Source organism: Mastomys coucha, unplaced genomic scaffold, assembly GCF_008632895.1.
Source record: "Mastomys coucha isolate ucsf_1 unplaced genomic scaffold, UCSF_Mcou_1 pScaffold16, whole genome shotgun sequence".
In the NCBI taxonomy this organism is placed as follows: Eukaryota; Metazoa; Chordata; class Mammalia; order Rodentia; family Muridae; genus Mastomys; species Mastomys coucha.
The window spans coordinates 16,762,040-16,769,879 of NW_022196898.1; positions in this window are offsets into that span (position 1 = coordinate 16,762,040).

Below are 7,840 nucleotides of genomic sequence, written 5' to 3' on the forward strand. Positions count from 1 at the left end.
GAGGGGGGAGGAGGGAAGGGGCGGGGGCCGCCAGAGGGAAATGGGAACTGATGCTTCCCTGCCGGAGTGCGCGTGTTCAATGTTAAGATCTTTGACAATTCTTCCTGCGGAGAGTTCAGATCTGATAGCGACGCAGCTCTTGAAGTCTCACTATTTATACTTCCTAAAGGCGGGCCTCTTGTTCTGAGTAAATTACCTCCCCTCGCAACTCCTAGTGAACCCCTTCGCGGGTAGCAGGAGCGCCACTACCTGGGGTGGGGAGGAGAGGGAGTGGGGAAGAGAGAAAGAGAGAGAGAGAGAGAGAGAGAGAGAGAGAGAGAGAGAGAGAGAGAGAGAGAGAGAGAGAGAGAGAGAGAGAGAGAGAGAGAGAGAGAGAGAGAATATGAATATGAATATTGAGGATTGAGGATCCAGGCTGGAGTCCACCCGGCTGGAGAAGGGAGGGCAAGTAGGGGACCAGAAGGGGCGGGGAGAGGAGGCAGGTCTTCAGCGGTCGGGTTTTCTGATAGCCTCGGCCGCTGGTGCTCTTGGCCATTAATCCAGGATTGACAAGAATCCCTAATTAATTTAATTAAGCGTGGATTTTGCGTTGGTGTCACGACTTAGTAAAACACTGGGGAGCCGGATAGACTTCTCGGAGGCGGGGCCAAGAGGAAACTGACAAGTGCATTGCAATCAGAGTCAGTGGGTATCCTCAGAGAGTACCCGACCCTACAGCCTCGCTCTGGGTGGGCATCCCAACTGCTAGACCCTACAATGATGACCCCTGGTCTCTGGCCCAGTATCGGGCTCTCTACGGTTAATAGGCCTAGCAACCACTCCAGTATTCCGTTCCTGCACCCCTTCCTGCTCCAGGCCGCTGCAGCGGGGCACAGCGGTGCCTCCTGGCTTCACGAGCCTGCTGCGAAGGGGGCTCCTCCGCAGCACCTCGGACGGCTTCATCTCCCTTTAGGATCTTTCCGACGCGCAGCCAGCCTTACTGAGTGCTGGTCCCCTTAATTCACCCTACTACTCACTCTTTGGAGTCAACGCTGACTCCCATAAAGACACATCCCGCTAGAAGGGGTTGGTCGATTTAACTAGTTTCCTGAGCAGCTGTTCTCTGCCATTCGGTCTTAAGGTGTTTTCTTACAGCCCGGTCAGGCGCAGTTCCATTTCGATTTTCTCTATGAGGTTTAAGGGTTCTTAGCCTTTTTCCTAACGACTCCTGGCACCCTGTCCTCAATTATTTAGCATCTTGGGGAGCATTCTAGTTCGCTTTGTTAATTTTGAAAAACAAAAGATGTCCATTATTTGAATTCTGCGGAAAAAATTACCGACTTTGCTTGTCGCTCGAATTTTTGTTTACCGTGGACTGTGAAAAAAGACTCGCTCTTCGGAGGGGGGGAAAACAGCTCTCTTTCTTTCTGATTTATAACTTAAACATTGTATTTTTGACTTATTTTATAAAAACTGTTTGTTATATGGGGTGGGGGTGACATGTCTGTCTCCTCTAAGCCACGGCTTGCTGTGAGATTTGTAGCTATGCAAATACTTATTTACACGCACAAAAGAATGTTTACATATGAAATGTTACATTTAATTGAATATTGTAAACAAATATATCTCTTTAGGTGCTAGTTTAGGGGCATTTTCAGTATATTGAATATTAATGAGTTTTGTTTGATGTTAAAAGATAATGTTTTCGTTCTCTCGGATCCAGTACTCAGTAAAAATGAAAGCAGTTCCAGGCCATTAATATGTATATCTTCTACTTATTGGCTAAAACAACAAAACACACTTAGCAAATAATTTCAGAAGTTCCATCAGAACTGAAACATTGGCAAAGGGAACACAGAATTGTGGTACATGATGGCCTCTCCACCACGTGTAATTTAAGACGTTCCATAACTTCATATAATACTAACTACTCCTCAGACTGCATTGCACATTTAAAGGACATGAAAATAAAGCTTATTAGAAATGTTGCTTTACTTTTTCTTTGACATTATCTCTCCTTCTGGAAGTACCCTTCTCTCCTGCTTTTAGGACAAAAGCGTACCTTTACTTGATTAACAGCAATGGCATTCAACAGCATTTAGATATTATTGAAGTACATGAACTCTTGCTTTTATTATTTCACAAGACTCAAAACCTTAACACTTCCTAATTTCTATGAATTTAGGAGCAATATCACATTGAGCATTGGTCTGCTATCTGTAATACTGTAATTCTGAGAGAATAATCACAAAATTTTACTCTTTTGTGAAACTGTTTAAAAAGATTATTTAGTAATGGGATCCACTAAATTGACATGGTGTTCCAGTAGCTTTCAACCTAAATGATGAAATACATATTCATAAACACCTCCCAAAAACCCCCTGCTAAAAGCCTGATAAGGGATCAGGAGACCTTCCAGATACTTCTTTATCCTTTTAAACAGATGACTTAAATACAAACTCTTATGCCATCTTCTGTGCTAGAGAGAAAGATGACCACTTTAAAGGTAACTAGAGAAGGCTCAGGCATGACTACTGTGTAATTTGAGCCAATAGATTTCCCTATTATTTCATCTTCTTGACTCATTTTAACTATAAGGATGGTAGATGAAACAATGATAAATCTCCAGTGTGTGGCTATGGAGTCCTACTTGTGTAAAGGAAGTTTAATTTAAAATTTTTATTAGCGTATAATTGCATAGTTTTCTTGATGAAATTTCCACAAATGAAAACATATACCTCTTCTGTTAGCCTCTTATGCCCCCCAGCCACTTCCCTTTCCCCATCCCCAAATAGTTCCTCTTTTAGAAAGTTTCAGTTTTAAGAAGTCAAAAGTTTGGAAATTGTATTAATAAAAGCTATGAAGTATGACATTTCACCAAACAGCAAATATTTTCCTGCGATAAGCTTTTATTTTATTTTAGTTTTTTATTTTTTATTTTTTACTTTGTCAAAGTTTTGAAAGGAACATTGACTTTAAAGCTCAGGTGACAACCTATGGACAGATATTTTAAAAGATCAGGAAGCTCAAGAGTTCCCCCAGCTATTGAATTATTTAAAACAAACATGTAGTGTTGCAGTTGTGTTTTAAAACGGTCCTTCAAAACTGGCTAGTCAAGATCCAGCTATTTTCCAGGAATAAACCTATACTGGAGGTGGTTTCCATCTCAAAGGTCTATGGATATCTGAACCTTGGTATCTAGCTAACAGTCGGCCTGAATCCAAGTTAATAGTTTATATATCTCCTTAGCTTTGTTTCCTTATACTAAATCATGAAAGAAAAGTCATATAAGGAAAATATTGTATGTTAAAAGAAAATGCCACGTTTCTTTAATTTCAGTCATAGAATTTTTTTCTTTAATAAATCATCACATTTGCTTTCTTTTCTAGAGGAAACTTCTCGCATCGGACAGATTTCTTCTCCTATCCAACAGTTTCTTTAATATGAGAAACTAATTGCGTCCAATCCGTGAATGCCTTCACCTTCACGGCAGAAAAAAACCCACCGATTCTTAATGTATTTTTTGCAAATAAATCATTACAATTTAATCACGCACGACTCTATGCAGACACACTCCCATGATTTATTATTGTTGGGCGAATTTCCACCTCGCTCAACAGGAACTAACCAATTTTGCTCTGGGCCGATGTCTTAAACATAACTTCTCACGATGCAGATGTTTGCTGATTATCTGTGACGATAACGGCGAATACTAAGGCAGTAACATCCCATAGTACCACCTTTATTGCTTTTGGGGAATAAGAAAATCCAATTATGCAAACACGCAAAACAAACATTAAACAAAAAATTGGCGGCATGACAATCCACTCGCTCGGCATTCCTAATGGCCCAGCAGCCTGCATCGACGCACTCGACAGCTCGGCTGACGCTGCCTGGTGCTGGAACCAGGAAGGCGCTGAGCTTAAATTGAAGCAAGTTCTGAGGAGGCCGGTGGCGCCGTGGTTAGAAGAGGGGGTTCCGGGTCCCCACGTCAGGAGGTGCGAACCCGAAGGTCGACCCAGGTGATGCCGGCGTCCAGAACTTGGGGGCGGCGCCCGCGAAGGAGGCGTTGCGAGGCCCAGCTCCGCGGGAGGCGGCGTGGGGCCTGGCTCAGTCTGTGCCTGGGAGCTCGCCGAGGGTTGGGCCGGGGCCCGTGGCGTGCGGTTTGGAGCCGTGCGCATGCGCTCCGCACCTTGCACGGTCTCTGCCTGCTTGCTCCGGGCTAGGGGGTCGCAGGAATGGTCGTGGGTGGCGAGCGGCCGCAGGCCTCAGGCTTGGCCTACAGTGTGGAGGTGTTGTGGAGAGTTAGCCCCCAGGCCGCCGGTCCCGCGGGTCCTCGATCACCGTTCATCGGTTTCCCTGTTGTCCTTCCTTAATAGCCAGGTTCACTCTCACCTCCTCCAGGTAGTCGGAGCGAGGGGGAAGCTGCGGCTAAGTGTACACTGAATCCCCACCCCCTCTCCTGTCTATCTGATGCTTGTTGGTTGGCAGGAGCGGTAAATACATGGTCAGACAGACCCTTCCTGTCTTGAAATATACCCACATCACTTTAAACATTCTGTAAATTTACAGTCAAGACTTTTGGTCATGTGATCAGATAGTTACCTCCTGAACTCATTCACCTTTCTCAGGAGTTAACAAATGGATGTTGCCTGCCCTAGATTTTAGGTCATTATTAATGTAATTTCTAAGTTGTATTTTTAAATGCTTATTGGGGGGAAAAGAAAGCCCTAGATTCGCCAGTAACCCAGTTTTGTCCCTACTAAGTACTAGGTTGTTAAATAAATTCACGTATCATGTGCTGGCATATGAAGGTATTCGAGTTGTCATCTTTGAACTTAGATGTAAAAGCTCCCAGGGAAGGAGCTACGTAGAGTTTTCAGGTTTTAAGGAGTGGAGCAGATGTGACAGGTACGACCTGGTGGGGAAAGTAGGTATCCTTTGAGAGGTCTCCAGTCTTAGAGTTTATGAATATTCACTTTCTTTGCAGACAAAGGAGGTTTCTTGCTAAGTGGTAGCACTTTATTACTGTATGTTCAATAAGAAGGCTAAAAATGTCTGAAGCTGAAAAAGACAAAGGCAGCTGCCACTTGTCTATTAATTGGCCTTGCTGACCCAGTCTCTCCATATTCAGCATGTAGAGTTGTGATGTGAGTTGGTTGTCATAGGGTTGTTTTAGTGCATTTCCAGATATCTTTTTCTGGTTTCACTCTCAGAACATGGGAAGGAAGTCCTGTGACTTGTTAGTTTAAAAAGAGACACTAAGTAATCTACAGAATGTTGTTGCAACAGGACTTTTTAAAATTGAAAATAATGTTATTTGTATACAGTATTTTCTGATCGAGATTTTCCCTCATTTTGTAAACTAACAAAAAAAGAAAAAAGGAAACTAAGAAAGCATGAGTAATGTATACACACACACACACAAAATCCATAAAACCTCAAAATTGGAAACCATAATAATATACAAGCAAAAGACCAGTATGGCTAAAAAAATGACCAAACAAAGCATTATGAGACAAAAAAAGTTTCCAAAAATACCTTTGTGTTTGTTTTATGTTGGCTATCTACTGCAGGACATGGAGCCCTCCCTTAAGTGTGGTTTATATACCCGTGGAGAACTAATTGTTCCTTTTCCAGCAGCTGTTGATTGGAGATGACTTCTTGTTGAGGATGGGCGCTCCTCTCCACCGCTCCATCTCAGTGGTGGTACCCTTTCTGGTTTGGATCTATGTCGGCCCTGTGCATGATGCCATGGTTCATACATGCGTCAGCCCTGGCAGCAGTGTTTTGACAGAATTCTTTTTTCTTTTGAATTTTGCCTTGTTATTTCTGAATTTTTGTCTCTATTCTTACAGTTCCTTTGGATGATTCTCTGTTTCTCCATTTCATAGTATGTTAAATAGTGTTCACTCAGTTTTTACTTTTTGTTCTGTTTTGTTTTTTTCCAGTGTGTTTGGCAGCCCAGGTGGCCTTGAACTTGCTGTGTAGCCTGATGAGACTGTAAGCATATGCCACCACACTGGACCATTTTACTTCTCTACCTTTTATTGAGGAGGGGGCATGTACCCTGGATCAAAGATTCTGTTTTCATTATTTAATGAAACACTATGCCAAAGTACTTATAAACTGCCATGTCCCCTGTGAACCTTTGTTCTCTTAAACTAATTGTCTGTTTTCTGAAACATAATAACTGCTTGTTTTATCCTTATTAAGGATATGCCTTGGCAATTGGAAAATATTGGTTCACTGAGGTAGATGTGTCTGTCAAATGTTGGCATCCTTTATTGTATATCAAGCATTCACTTTTATTAATATTGCCTCTGATCCTAGAAAAAAGGGAGTCTGAGTACTAGGCAGATACAAACTGTCCAAAATTCAGATCTTTCCGTGAAGAGCTACATTTTATGATTGGTGACAAATACCGTTAATTTTCCTTGCTGTAAAAGGCTCTATTTATTTAGTCTGGGAAAAAGGCTGCCAAATGATCATCTGTTGGCAGTCTTACAATAAGAAGCATGTTTTATAGTAAAAGCAGCTAGTTCAGCTTGCAACTCAGTCACCCAGTTTTTTAGGACAGCCAGCATTCTTCACTGTATAATAGATATTGTGTTTATTGAAATCTAATAAATCTCATGATTTTCATTTAGTTGCTAACGACATTGTGTGTGTGTGTGTGTGTGTGTGCTGTGTGCTGTTGCTAGACTGGGGATTGAACCTTGGTTTTATAGAAGCTGGGCAAGTTTTCTACCACTTAGGAAGATTCTTGGCCCTATCAAGAATGTTACCGAGACTCCGGTAGGATGCAAAGTGGGCAGAAACCAGGAAAGAATGTAATGACCCTAGTATAATTTACTTCTGCTTTGATTTCTGCAAACATTCAGAACATCAAAAAGGGTAATGTTTGTATATTATAATGAAAATAATCTTACCTCTTGGGATTTCCTGACTTGAAGGGTCCTTGGGCTCTCTTTTGGGAGCTGTTGCTATGCTAGTATTTAATACCTCGGAAGGTGAGGACTGCCTTCCTAAAGTCCACGGATGTATTTCCTAAACTATGTCCGCTCTCATCCTGAGGCGGTCACCCATCTTCAGGGTTAGGCTGCTCACCTTTTGACTCTGTGTTGATTTTGGTTTTTTGTTTGTTTGTTTGTTTGTTTGTTTTTTTGAGACAGGGTTTCTCTGAGTAGCCCTGGCTGTCCTGGAACTCACTCTGTAGACCAGGCTGGCCTCGAACTCAGAAATCCACTCTGCCTCCCAAGTGCTGGGATTAAAGGTGTGCACCACCACTGCCTGGCTGTGTTGACTTTGTTATGTCTTGCTTTCCTCTTTGAGAAATACACTGTTTGGAAACTTCCTGAAGAAGGGTGGACATCGTTTTAAGAACTTGCATTTCTAAAAAATATCTTTTTTTCTAATCTCACACTAGACCACTGTATTTGGTAAGATAAATGGAAAGAGATTTGAAGTTGGAATTAGTTTTTCAGAATTTGGAAGGTGAATTTCCTTTGTGGCTACTTGAGAAGCCTGTGCTTTTTATTATGCTTTCCTTTGATTTATTTTGTGACTCTTTATTCTTAATACCTGATAATTATTGCTTTTCCTTGTTTGGGTTCAAAAGGGCCTTCTGTATACTAGGGAACACCTTTAATGTCTGAGCTTCCTTCTAAGTTATACCTAGTCTATGTTTATTTTTAAAAATTTCACTGTCTACATACTTGTGAGAAATGCATTTTATTTATTTATTTATTTATTAGAAATTCTTTGATGCTTTTTTCCCCTCATTTTTGTTTCTATTTTCTCTCTCTCTCTCTCTCTTTCTCTCTCTCTTTTGGTAACGGCATTTTTATCAGTTGGATAT